Raw genomic sequence first — 15,343 nt, forward strand, 5'->3', positions numbered from 1 at the left:
CCCCAGGCCACTCCCGGCCAGAGAACACACACACTCCAGGACAGTCCCGGCCAGCCGACACTCACATTGCAGGCCACTCCCGGCCTGCCCACACACACACTCCAGGCCACTCCTGGCCAGCCCACACAGGCACACCAGGCCACTCACGGCCAGCCCACACACACAATCCTGCCACTCCCGGCCAGCTCACACACACACTCCAGGCCACTCCCGTACAGCCCCCCCACACGCACTTCAGGCCACTACCGTCCAGCCAACACACACACTCCAAGCCAGGCTACTCCTGGCTAGCCCACACTCACACTCCAGGCCACTCCGGACCAGCCCACACCCACACTCCAGGACACTCCCGGCCAGCCCACACACACACACCAGGCCAGTCCCGCCCAGCCCACACACCCACTCCAGGCCACTCCGGGCCAGCCCACACACACACTCCAGGCCACTCCCCGCCAGCCAACACACACACTCCAGTCCACTCCAGGCCAGCCCACACACACACTCCAGGCCACTCCCGGCCAGCCCACACACACGCTCCAGGCCACTCCCGGACAGCCCACGCACACACTCCAGGCCACACCCGGCCAGCCCACGCACAGACTCCAGGCCACTCCCGGCCAGCCCACACACACACTCCAAGCCACTCACGGCCCGCCCACACACAAATTCCAGTCCACTCCCGGCCAGCACACACACACAAATTCCAGGCCACTCCCGGCCAGACCACACTCACACTCCAGGCCACACCCGGCCAACCAACACACACACTCCAAGCCATGCCACTCCTGGCCAGCCCACACACACGCTCCGGGCCACTCTCGGCCAGCCTACTCACACACTCCAGGACAGTCCCGGCCAGCCGACACACACACTCCAGGCCACTCCATACCAGCCCACACAAACACTCCCGGTGACTCCCGGCCAGCCCACAAATACACTCCAGGCCACTCCGTACCAGCCCACACAAACACTCCAGGCCACTCCCGGCCAGCCCACACAGACTCCAGCCACTCCCGGCCAGCCCACACACACACTCCAGGCCACTCGGGCCAGCCAACACAAACACTCCAGGCCACTCCCGTCCAGCCCACAAACACACTCCAGGCCACTCCCGGCCAGCCGACACACACACACTCCAGGCCACTCCCGGCCAGCCATTACACACACTCCAGGCCAGGCCACTATCGGCCAGCCAAACACCCACTTCAGGTCAGTCCAGGCGAGCCCACACCCATACTCCAGTCCACACACGGCCAGCCCACACACACACTGCAGGCCACTCCCGGCCAGCCATTCCACACACTCCAGGCCAGGCCACTACCGGCCAGCCCACATAACCCACTCCAGGCCAGTCCCGGCCAGCCCACACACACACACTCCAGGCCACACCCGACCAGCCCACACACACACTCCAGGCCACTCCCGGCCAGCCCACACACACGCTCCAGGTCACTCCCGACCAGCCCACACACACTCTCCGGGCCACTCCCGGCCATCGGACACACACAGACTCCAGGCCACTCCCGGCCAGCCCAGACACACACTCCAGGCCAGGCCACTCCCGGCCAGCCCACACACACACTCCTGGCAATTCCCGGCCAGCCCACACACACACTCCAGTCCACTCCCGGCCAGCCCACTCTCACTCTCCAGGCCACTCCCGGCCAGTCCACACACACACTCCAGGCCACTCCGGGCCAGCCCACACACACACTCCAGGCCACTCCCGGCCAGCTCACACACAAACTCCAGGCCACTCCCGGCCAGCCCACACACACACTCCAGGACACTCCGGGCCAGCCCACACACACACTCCAGGCCACTCCCGGCCAGCCCACACACACACTCCTGGCAATTCCCGGCCAGCCAACACACACGCTCCAGGCCACACCCGGCCAGCCCACACACACACTCCTGGCAATTCCCGGCCAGCCAACACACACGCTCCAGGCCACTCCGGCCAGCCGACACACAAACCCCAGGCCACTCCCGGCCAGCCCCCACACACACTCCAGGCTATTCATTCCAGCCCACACACACACTCCAGGCCTCTCCCGGCCAGCCCACACACACACTCCAGGCCACTCCCGGCCAGCCCACACACACACTCCAGGCCAGGCCACTCCCGGCCAGCCCACACACACACTCCAGGCCAGGCCACTCCCAGCCAGCCCACACACACACACCCCAGGCCACTCCCGGCCAGCCCACACACACACTCCAGGCCAGGCCACTCCCGTCCAGCCCACACACACACTCCAGGCCACTCCCGGCCAGACCACACACACACTCCAGGCCAGGCCACTCCCGGCCAGCCCACACAAACATTCCCGGTCACTCCCGGCCAGCCCACAAATATACTCCAGGCCACTCCCGGCCAGCCCACAAACACAATCCAGACCATTCCCGGCCAGCCAACACACACACTCAAGACAACTCCCAGCCAGCCTACACACAAACTCCAGTCTACTCCTGACCAGCACACACAGACACTCCAGGCCACTCCCGGCCAGCCCACACAGACTCCAGCCACTCCCGGCCAGCCCACACACACAGTCCAGGCCACTCGGGCCAGCCAACACAAACACTCCAGGCCACTCCCGTCCAGCCCACAAACACACTCCAGGCCACTCCCGGCCAGCCATTACACACACTCCAGGCCAGGCCACTATCGGCCAGCCCACACACCCACTCCAGGCCAGTCCAGGCGAGCCCACACCCATACTCCAGGCCACACACGGCCAGCCCACACACACACTGCAGGCCACTCCCGGCCAGCCCCCACACACACTCCAGGCTATTCATTCCAGCCCACACACACACTCCAGGCCTCTCCCGGCCAGCCCACACACACACTCCAGGCCACTCCCGGCCAGCCCACACACACACTCCAGGCCAGGCCACTCCCGGCCAGCCCACACACACACTCCAGGCCAGGCCACTCCCAGCCAGCCCACACACACACACCCCAGGCCACTCCCGGCCAGCCCACACACACACTCCAGGCCAGGCCACTCCCGTCCAGCCCACACACACACTCCAGGCCACTCCCGGCCAGCCCACACACACACTCCAGGCCAGGCCACTCCCGGCCAGCCCACACAAACATTCCCGGTCACTCCCGGCCAGCCCACGAATACACTCCAGGCCACTCCCGGCCAGCCCACAAACACAATCCAGACCATTCCCGGCCAGCCAACACACAACCTCAAGACAACTCCCAGCCAGCCTACACACAAACTCCAGTCTACTCCTGACCAGCACACACAGACACTCCAGGCCACTCCCGGCCAGCCCACACAGACTCCAGCCACTCCCGGCCAGCCCACACACACAGTCCAGGCCACTCGGGCCAGCCAACACAAACACTCCAGGCCACTCCCGTCCAGCCCACAAACACACTCCAGGCCACTCCCGGCCAGCCATTACACACACTCCAGGCCAGGCCACTATCGGCCAGCCCACACACCCACTCCAGGCCAGTCCAGGCGAGCCCACACCCATACTCCAGGCCACACACGGCCAGCCCACACACACACTGCAGGCCACTCCCGGCCAGCCATTACACACACTCCAGGCCAGGCCACTACCGGCCAGCCCACATAACCCACTCCAGGCCAGTCCCGGCCAGCCCACACACACACACTCCAGGCCACACCCGACCAGCCCACACACACACTCCAGGCCACTCCCGGCCAGCCCACACACACGCTCCAGGTCACTCCCGACCAGCCCACACACACACTCCGGGCCACTCCCGGCCATCGGACACACACAGACTCCAGGCCACTCCCGGCCAGCCCAGACACACACTCCAGGCCAGGCCACTCCCGGCCAGCCCACACACACACTCCTGGCAATTCCCGGCCAGCCAACACACACACTCCAGTCCACTCCCGGCCAGCCCACACTCACTCTCCAGGCCACTCCCGGCCAGTCCACACACACACTCCAGGCCACTCCGGGCCAGCCCACACACACACTCCAGGCCACTCCCGGCCAGCTCACACACAAACTCCAGGCCACTCCCGGCCAGCCCACACACACACTCCAGGCCACTCCCGGCCAGCCCACACACACACTCCCGGCCAGGCCACACACACACTCCCGGCCAGGCCACACACACACTCCCGGCCAGCCCACACACACACTCCCGGCCAGCCCACACACACACTCCTGGCAATTCCCGGCCAGCCAACACACACGCTCCAGGCCACACCCGGCCAGCCCACACACACACTCCTGGCAATTCCCGGCCAGCCAACACACACGCTCCAGGCCACTCCGGCCAGCCGACACACAAACCCCAGGCCACTCCCGGCCAGCCCCCACACACACTCCAGGCTATTCATTCCAGCCCACACACACACTCCAGGCCTCTCCCGGCCAGCCCACACACACACTCCAGGCCACTCCCGGCCAGCCCACACACACACTCCAGGCCAGGCCACTCCCGGCCAGCCCACACACACACTCCAGGCCAGGCCACTCCCAGCCAGCCCACACACACACACTTCAGGCCACTCCCGGCCAGCCCACACACACACTCCAGGCCACTCCCGGCCAGCTCACACACAAACTCCAGGCCACTCCCGACCAGCCCACACACACACTCCAGGCCACTCCGGGCCAGCCCACACACACACTCCTGGCAATTCCCGGCCAGCCCACACACACTCTCCAGGCCACTCCCGGCCAGCCCACACTCACTCTCCAGGGCACTCCCGGCCAGCCCACACTCACTCTCCAGGCCACTCCCGGCCAGCCCACACACACACTCTCCAGGCCACTCCCAGCCAGCCCACACACACACACCCCAGGCCACTCCCGGCCAGACAACACACACACTCCAGGACAGTCCCGGCCAGCCGACACTCACATTGCAGGCCACTCCCGGCCTGCCCACACACACACTCCAGTCCAGTCCCAGCCAGCACACACACACACTCCAGGCCACTCCCAGCCAGCCCACACACACGCACAGCCCACGCCACTCCCGGCTAGACCACACACACATTCCAGGCCACTCACGGCCAGCCATCACTCACACTCCAAGCCTGGCCACTCCTGGCCAGTCCACACACACGCTCCAGGCCACTCCCAGCCAGCCCACACACACGCTCCAGGCCACTCTCGGCCAGCCCACTCACACACTCCAGGCCACTCCCAGCCAGCCCACACACACGCTCCAGGCCACTCTCGGCCAGCCCACTCACACACTCCAGGACAGTCCCGGCCAGCCCACACACACACTCCAGGCCACTCTCGGCCAGCCGATACTCACATTGCAGGCCTCTCCCGGCCAGCCCACACACACACTCCTGGACAGTCCCGGACCAGCCCACACACACACTCCAGGCCACTCTCGGCCAGCCGACACTCACACTGCAGGCCACTCCCGGCCAGCCCACACACACACTCCACTCCAGTCCCGGCCAGCCCACAGACGCACTCTAGGCCACTCCGGGCCAGCCCACACACAGACACCCGGTCACTCGCGGCCAGCCCACAATCACACTCCAGGCCACTCCGGCCAGCCAACACACACACTCCAGGCCACTCCCGGCCCGCCCACACACACACTCCAGGCCACTCCCGGCCCGCCCACACACACACTCCAGGCCACTCCCGGCCCGCCAACACACACACTCCAGGCCACTCCCGGCCCGCCAACACACACACTCCAGGCCACTCCCGGCCCTCCAACACACACACTACAGGCCACTCCCGGCCAGCCCACACACACACTCCAGGCCACTCCAGGCCAGGCCACACACACGCTCCAGCCGCTCGGGCCAGCCCACACACACACTCCAGGCCACTCGCGCCCAGCCCACACACACACTCCAGGCCACTCCCGGCCAGCCCACACACACACTCCAGGCCACTCCCGTACAGCCCCCCCCCCCCACACGCACTTCAGTCCACTCCCGTCCAGCCAACCCACACACTCCAAGCCAGGCCACTCCTGGCTAGCCCACACTCACACTCCAGGCCACTCCGGACCAGCCCACACCCACACTCCAGGACACACCCGGCCAGCCCACACACACACTCCAGGCCACTCCCGGCCAGCCGACACACACTTTCCAGGCCACTAACGGCCTGCCAACACACACACTCCATGCCCCTCCGGGCCTGTCCACACACACACTCCCGGTCACTCCCGACCAGCCAACACACACACTCCGGGCCACTCCCGGCCATCGGACACAAACAGACTCCAGACCACTCCCGGCCAGCCCAGACACACACTCCAGGCCAGGCCACTCACGGTCAGCCCACACACACACCCCAGGCCCCTCCCGGCCAGCCCACACACACACTCCAGGCCACTCCCGGCCAGTCGACACCCACACACTCCAGGCCACTCCCGGCCAGCCCAGACACACACTCCAGGCCAGTCCACTCCCGGCCAGCACAAACACACACTCCAGGCGACACCCGGCCAGCCCACACACACACTCCAGGCCACTCCCGGCCAGCCCACACACACACTCCAGGCCACTCCCGCCAGCGCACACACACACTCCCGGCCACTGCCGGCCAGCCCACACACACATTCCAGGCCACAATCGGCCAGACCACACACGCATCCAGGCCACTCTGGGACAGCCCACACACACGCTCCAGGCCACTCTGGGACAGCCCACACACACACTCCAGGCCACTCTGGGACAGCCCACACACACGCTCCAGTCCACTCCCGGCCTGCCCACACACACACTCCAGTCCACTCCCGGCCAGCCCACACACACACTCCAGGCCACTCCGGGCCAGCCCACACAAACACTCCAGGCCACTCCGGGCCAGCCCACACACACACTCCAGGCCACTCCCGGCCAGCCCACACACACACTCCAGTCCACTCAGGCCAGCCCATACACGCACTCCAGGCCACTCCCGGCCAGCCCACACACAAACTCCAGGCCACTCCCGGCCCGCCCACACACAAATTCCAGGCGACTCCCAGGCAGCCCACACACACAAATTCCAGGCCACTCCAGGCCAGCCCACACACATACTCCTGGCAATTCCCGGCCAGCCGACACTGACATTGCAGGCCACTCCCGATCAGCCCACACACACACTCCAAACCAGGCCACTCCTGGCTAGCCCACACTCACACTCCAGGCCATTCCGGACCAGCCCACACATGCTCCAGGCCTCTCTCGTCCAGCCCACTCACACACTCCAGTCCAGTCCCGGCCAGCCCACAGACGCACTCCAGGCCACTCCGGACCAGCCCACACACACACTCCCGGTCACTCCCGGCCAGCCCACAATCACACTCCAGGCCACTTCCGGCCAGTCGACACACACACACACACCAGGCCATTCCCGGCCAGCCCACACACACCCTCCACGCCAGGCCACTCCCAGCCAGCCCACACACACGCACCAGGCCACTCCCGGACAGCACACACCCACACTCCAGGCCACTCCCGGCCAGCCCACACACACGCTCCAGGCCACTACGGCCAGCCCACACACACACTCCAGGCCACTCCCAGCCAGCCCACACACACGCACCAGGCCACACCCGGACAGCACACAGATACACTCCAGACCACTCCCGGCCAGACCACACACACACACACTCCAGGCCACTCCTGGCCAGCCCACGAACACACTCCAGGCCACCCCCGGCCAGATCACACACACACTCCAGGCCACTCCCGGCCCGCCCACACACAAATTCCAGGACACTTCCAGCCAACCCACACACAAAAATTCCAAGCCACTCACGCCCAGCCCACACACCCACTCCAGGCCAGGCCACTCCCAGCCAGCCCAGACATACACACTACAGGCCACTCCCGGCCAGACCACACACACACTCCAGGCCACTCCCGGCCAGCCCACACACCCACTCCAGGCCACTCCCGCCAGCGCACACACACACTCCCGGCCACTGCCGGCCAGCCCACACACACATTCCAGGCCACAATCGGCCAGACCACACACACACTCCAGGCCACTCTGGGACAGCCCACACACACGCTCCAGGCCACTCTGGGACAGCCCACACACACACTCCAGGCGACTCTGGGACAGCCCACACACACGCTCCAGTCCACTCCCGGCCTGCCCACACACACACTCCAGTCCACTCCCGGCCAGCCCACACACACACTCCAGGCCACTCCGGGCCAGCCCACACAAACACTCCAGGCCACTCCGGGCCAGCCCACACACACACTCCAGGCCACTCCCGGCCAGCCCACACACACACTCCAGGCCACTCCCGGCCCGCCCACACACAAATTCCAGGCGACTCCCAGGCAGCCCACACACACAAATTCCAGGCCACTCCAGGCCAGCCCACACACATACTCCTGGCAATTCCCGGCCAGCCGACACTCACATTGCAGGCCACTCCCGATCAGCCCACACACACACTCCAAACCAGGCCACTCCTGGCTAGCCCACACTCACACTCCAGGCCACTCTCGTCCAGCCCACACACACGCTCCAGTCCACTCCCGGCCTGCCCACACACACACTCCAGTCCACTCCCAGCCAGCCCACAGACGCACTCCAGGCCACTCCGGACCAGCCCACACACACACTCCCGGTCACTCCCGGCCAGCCCACAATCACACTCCAGGCCACTTCCGGCCAGTCGACACACACACACACACCATGCCATTCCCGGCCAGCCCACACACACCCTCCACGCCAGGCCACTCCCGGCCCGCCCACACACAAATTCCAGGACACTTCCAGCCAGCCCACACACAAAAATTCCAAGCCACTCACGGACAGCCCACACACCCACTCCAGGCCAGGCCACTCCCAGCCAGCCCAGACATACACACTACAGGCCACTCCCGGCCAGACCACACACCCACTCTAGGCCACTCCCGGCCAGCCAACTCTCACACTCCAAGCCAGGCCAGTCCTGGCCAGCCCACACACACGCTTCAGGCCACTCCCGGCCAGCCCACGCACACACTGCAGGCCACTCCCGGCCAGCCCACACACAAATTCCAGGCCACTCCCGGCCAGCCCACACACACACTCCAGGCCACTCTCGGCCCGCCCACACACAAATTCCAGGCCACTCCCAGCCAACCCACACACACACTCCAGTCCACTCCCGGCCAGCCTAAACACACACTCCAGGACTCTCCCGGCCAGCCCACACATATACTCCAGGCCACTCCCGGCCAGCCCACGCACACACTCCAGGCCACTCCTGGCCCGCCCACAGACAAATTCCAGGACACTCCCAGCCAGCCCACACACACAAATTCCAGGCCACTCCCAGACAGCCCACACACACAAAACCCAGGCCACTCCCGGCCAGACCACACACACACTCCAGGCCACTCCCGACCAGCCCACACACACACACCAGGCCACTCCCGGCCAGCCGACACACACATTCCAGGCCACTAACGGCCAGCCCACACACACACTTCAGGCCACTCCCGTCCAGCCCACACGGCCAGCCCCGTCCAAAACACACACAACAAGCCAGGCCACTCCTGGCCAGCCCACCATCACACTCCAGGCCACTCCCGACCAGCCCACATCCACACTCCAGGACACTCCCGGCCAACCCACACACATACACCAGGCCACTCCCGGCCAGCCGACACACATATTCCAGGCCACTAACGGCCAGCCCACACACACACTCCAGGCCCCTCCGGGCCAGTCCACACACACACTCCCGGTCACTCCCGGCCAGCCCACACACACAGTCCGGGCCACACCCGGCCATCCGACACACACACACTCCAGGCCACCCCCGGCCAGCCCAGACACACACTCCAGGCCAGGCCACACACGGTCAGCCCACACACACACACCAGGCCACTCCCGGCCAGCCCACACACACACTCCAGGCCACTCCGGGACTGCCCACGCACACACTCCCAGTCACTCCGTGCCAGCCCACACATACACTCTAGGCCACTCCCGGCCAGCCCAGTCACAAACTCCAGGCCCGGCCACTCCCAGCCAACCCACACACACACTCCAGGCATCTCCGGGCCAGCCCACGCGCACACTCCCGGTCACTCCTTGCCAGCCCACACACACACAACAGGCCACTTCCGGCCAGTCGACACACACACACACACCAGGCCACTCCCGGCCAGCCCACACACACCCTCCACGCCAGGCCACTCCCAGCCAGCCCACAGACACGCACCAGGCCACTCCTGGACAGCACACACCCACACTCCAGGCCACTCCCGGCCAGCCCACACACACGCTCCAGGCCACTACGGCCATACGACACACACACTCCAGGCCACTCCCTGCCAGCCCACACACACACTCCAGTCCACTCCCGGCCAGCCCACAGATACACTCCAGACCACTCCCGGCCAGACCACACACACACACACTCCAGGCCACTCCTGGCCAGCCCACGCACACACTCCAGGCCACTCCCGGCCAGATCACACACACACTCCAGGCCACTCCCGGCCAGCCCAGAAACACACTCCAGGTAACTCCCGGCCAGCCGATACACACACATTCGAGGCCACTCCCGGCCAGCCCATACACACACTCCAGGCCAGGCCACTATCGGCCAGCCAACACACCGACTCTAGGCCAGTCCCGGCCAGCCTACACATACTCCAGGCCACATCCGGCCAGCCCACACACACTCTCCAGGCCACTCCCGGCCAGCCCATACACACACTCCAGGCCAGGCCACTACCGGCCAGCCCACACACCCACTCCAGACCAGTCCCGGCCAGCCCACACACCCACTCCAGGCCAGTCCCGGCCAGCCCACACCCACACTCCAGGCCACACCCGGCCAGCCCACACACACACTCTAAGCCACTCCCGGCCAGCCCACACACACGCTCCAGGCCACTCCGGCCAGCCCACACACAAACTCCAGTCCACTCCCGGCCAGCCCACACACACACTCCAGGCCACTCCCGGCCAGCCCACACAGACACACCTGTCAATTCCCGGCCAGCCAACACACACACTCCAGTCCACTCCCGGCCAGCCCACACACACACTCCAGGCCACTCCCGGCCAGCCCACACACACACACTCCAGGCCAGTCCCGGCCAGCCCACGCACACACTCCAGGCCACTCCCAGCCAGCCCACACGCACACTCCAGGCCACTCCCGGCCAAACCACACACACACACCAGGCCACTCCCTGCCAGCCTAAACTCACACTCAAAGCCAGGCCACTCCTGGCCAACCCACACACATACTCCAGGCCACTCTCGTCCAGCACACTCACACACTCCAGGACAGTCCCGGCCAGCCCACACACACATTCCAGACCACTCCCGGCCAGCCGACACTCACATTGCAGGCCACTCCCGGCCGGCCAACACACGCACTCCAGGTCAGTCCCGGTGAGCCCACAGACACACTCCAGGCCACTCGGGAGCAGCACACACACACACTCACGGTCACTCCCGGCCAGCCCACAAACACACTCCAGGCCACTCCCTGCCAGCGGACACACACACACTCCAGGCCATTCCCGGCCAGCCAACACACCCACTCCAGTCCACTCCCAGCCAGCCCACACACACACTCCGGGACACTCACGGCCAGCCCACACACAGACTCCAGGCCACTCCCGTCCAGCCAACACACACACTCCAAGCCAGGTCACTCCTGGCCAGCCCACACCCACACTCCAGGACACTCCCGGCCAGCCCACACACACACTCCAGGCCACTCCCGGCCAGACCACACACACACTCCAGGACACTCCCGGCCAGCCCACACACACATTCCAGGCCACTCCCGGCCAGCCCACACACACACTCCAGGCCACTCCCGGCCAGCCGACACACACATTCCAGGCCACTCACGGCCAGCCCACACACCACTCCCGGCCATTCCCGGCCAGCCCACACACACACTCCGGGCCACTCCCGATCAGCCCACTCATACACTCCAGGACGGGCCCCTCCCGTGCAGCCCTCACACACACTCCAGGCCACTCCCGGCCAGCTCACACACACACTCCAGGCCACTCGGGCCAGCCCACTCACACACTCCAGGCCACTTGGGGCAGCCATACACACACTCGAGGCCAGGCCACTATCGGCCAGCCTTCACACTCACTCCAGGCCAGTCCCGGCCAGCTCACACACATACTCCAGGCCGCACCAGGCCAGCCCACGCACACACTCCAGGCCACTCCCGGCCAGCCCATACACACTCTCCAGGCCAGGTCACTACCGGCCAGCCCACACACCCACTCCAGACCAGTCCCGGCCAGCCCACACACACACTCCAGGCCAAAACCGGCCAGCCCACACACACCCTCCAACCACTCCCGGCCAGCACACACACACACTTCAGGCCACTCCCGGCCAGCCCACACACACGCTCCAGGCCACTCCCGGCCAGCCTACACACAAACTCCAGGCCACTCTCGGCCAGCACACACACACCCTCCAACCACTCCCGGCCAGCACACACACACACTTCAGGCCACTCCCGGCCAGCCCACACACACCCTCCAACCACTCCCGGCCAACACACACACACACTCCAGGCCACCTCCGACCAGCCTACACACACGCTCCAGGCCACTCAGGCCAGTCCACACACATACTCAAGTCCACTCCCGGCTAGCCCACAAACACACTCCAGGCCACTCCCGGCCCGCCCACATACAAATTCCAGGCCTCTCCAAGCAAGCCCACACACACAAATTTCAGGCCAATCCTGTCCATCCCACACACACACTCCCGGCCAGTCCCGGCCAGCCCACAGACACACTCCAGGCCACTCCCGGCCAGTCCCGGCCAGCCGACACACACACTCCAGTCTACTCCTGGCCAGCCCACACACACACTCCAGGCCATTCCCGGCTAGCCCACACACACACACTCCCGGCCAGTCCCGGCCAGCCCACACACACACTCCAGCCACTCCCGGCCAGCTCACACACACACTTCAGGCCACTCGGGCCAACCCACTCACACACTCCAGGCCACTCGGGCCAGCCCATACACACACACCAGGCCAGTCCACTCCCGGCCAGCCCACACACACGCTCCAGGCCACTCCGGCCAGCCGACACACAAACTCCAGGCCACTCTCGGCTAGCCCACACACACACTCCTGGCAATTCCCGGCCAGCCCACACACACACTCCAGGCCACTCTCGGCTAGCCCACACACACACTCCTGGCAATTCCCGGCCAGCCCACGCACACACTCCAGGCCACTCCCGGCCAGCCCACGCACACACTCCAGGCCACTCCCGACGGACCCAAACCCACACTCCAGGACACTCCCGGCCAGCCGACACACACACTCCAGGCCACTCCCGGCCAGCCCACACACACATTCCAGGCCACTCACGGCCAGCCCACACACACACTCCGGGCCACTCCCGGCCATCCGACACACACACACTACAGGCCACTCCCGGCCAGCACAGACACACACTCTAGGCCAGGCCACTCCCGGTCAGCCCACACACAAACCCCAGGCCACTCCCGGCCTGCCCAACACACACTACAGGCCACTCCGGGCCAGCCCACACACACACTCCAGGTCACTCCCGGCCAGCCCACACACACACTCCAGGCCACTCCCGGCCAGACCACACACACACTCCAGGCCACTCCCGGCCAGCCAACAGACACACTCCGGGCCACTCCCGGCCAGCCCACACACACACTCCAGGCCACTCTCGGCCAGCCCACACACACACTCCAGGCCATTCCCGGCCAGCCCACACACACACTCCAGCCACTCCCGGCCAGCTCACACACACACTCCAGGCCACTCGGGCCAGCCCACTCACACACTCCAGGCCAGGCCACTATCGGCCAGCCTTCACACTCACTCCAGGCCAGTCCCGGCCAGCTCACACACATACTCCAGGCCGCACCAGGCCAGCCCACGCACACACTCCAGGCCACTCCCGGCCAGCCCACACACCCACTCCAGGCCAGTCCCGGCCAGCCCACACACGCTCTTCAGGCCGCTCACGGCCAGCCCACACACACACTCCTGGCAATTGCCGGCCAGCCCACACACGCTCTTCAGGCCACTCACGGGCAGCACACACCCACACTTCAGGCCACTCCCGGCCAGCCCACGCACACACTCCAGGCCACTCCCGACGGACCCAAACCCACACTCCAGGACACTCCCGGCCAGCCGACACACACACTCCAGGCCACTCCCGGCCAGCCGACACACACACTCCAGGCCACTCCCGGCCAGCCGACACACACATTCCAGGCCACTCACGGCCAGCCCACACACACACTCCCGGCCAGCCGACACACACACTCCGGGCCCCTCCGCGCCAGACCACAAACACACTCCCGGTCACTCCCGGCCAGCCCATACACACACTCCTGGCCAGGTCACTACCGGCCAGCCCACACACCCACTCCAGGCCAGTCCCGGCCAGCCCACACACCCACTCCAGGCCAGTTCCGGCCAGCCCACACACACACTCCAAGCCACTCCCGGCCAGCACAAACACACACTTCAGGCCACTCCCGGCCAGCCCACACACACGCTCCAGGCCACACCGGCCAGCCGACACACAAACTCCAGGCCACTCTCGGCCAGCCCACACACACACTCCTGGCAATTCCCGGTCCAGCCAACACACACACTCCAGGCCACTCACGGCCAGCACAGACCCACACTTCAGGCCACTCCCGGCCAACCCACGCACACACTCCAGGCCACTCCCGGCCAACACACACACACACACTCCAGGCCACTTCCGACCAGCCGACACACACGCTCCAGGCCACTATGGCCAGCCCACACACATACTCCAGGCCACTCCCGGCCAACCCACACACACACTCCAGGCGACTCCCGGCCCACACACACACAAATTTCAGGCCAATCCCGTCCAGCCCACACACACACTCCCGGCCACTCCCGGCCAGCCCACAGACACACTCCAGGCCACTCCCGGCCAGCCCTACACACACTCCAGGCCAGGTCACTACCGGCCAGCCCACACACCCACTCCAGGCTAGTCCCGGCCAGCACACACACACACTTCAGGCCACTCCCGGCCAGCCCACACACACACTCCAGGCCACTCCGGCCAGCCGACACACAAACTCCAGGCCACTCTCGGCCAGCCCACACACACACTCCAGGCCACTCCGGCCAGCCGACACACAAACTCCAGGCCACTCTCGGCCAGCCCACACACACACTCCTGGCAATTCCCGGCCAGCCAACACACACACTCCAGGCCACTAACGGCCAGCCCACACACACACTCCAGGCCACTCCCGGCCAGCCGACACAAACACACTCCAGGCCACTCCCGGCCAGCCCTACACACACTCCAGGCCAGGTCACTACCGGCCAGCCCACACACCCACTCCA

This window comes from Scyliorhinus torazame, chromosome 20, assembly GCF_047496885.1.
Source record: "Scyliorhinus torazame isolate Kashiwa2021f chromosome 20, sScyTor2.1, whole genome shotgun sequence".
Classification (NCBI taxonomy): domain Eukaryota; kingdom Metazoa; phylum Chordata; class Chondrichthyes; order Carcharhiniformes; family Scyliorhinidae; genus Scyliorhinus; species Scyliorhinus torazame.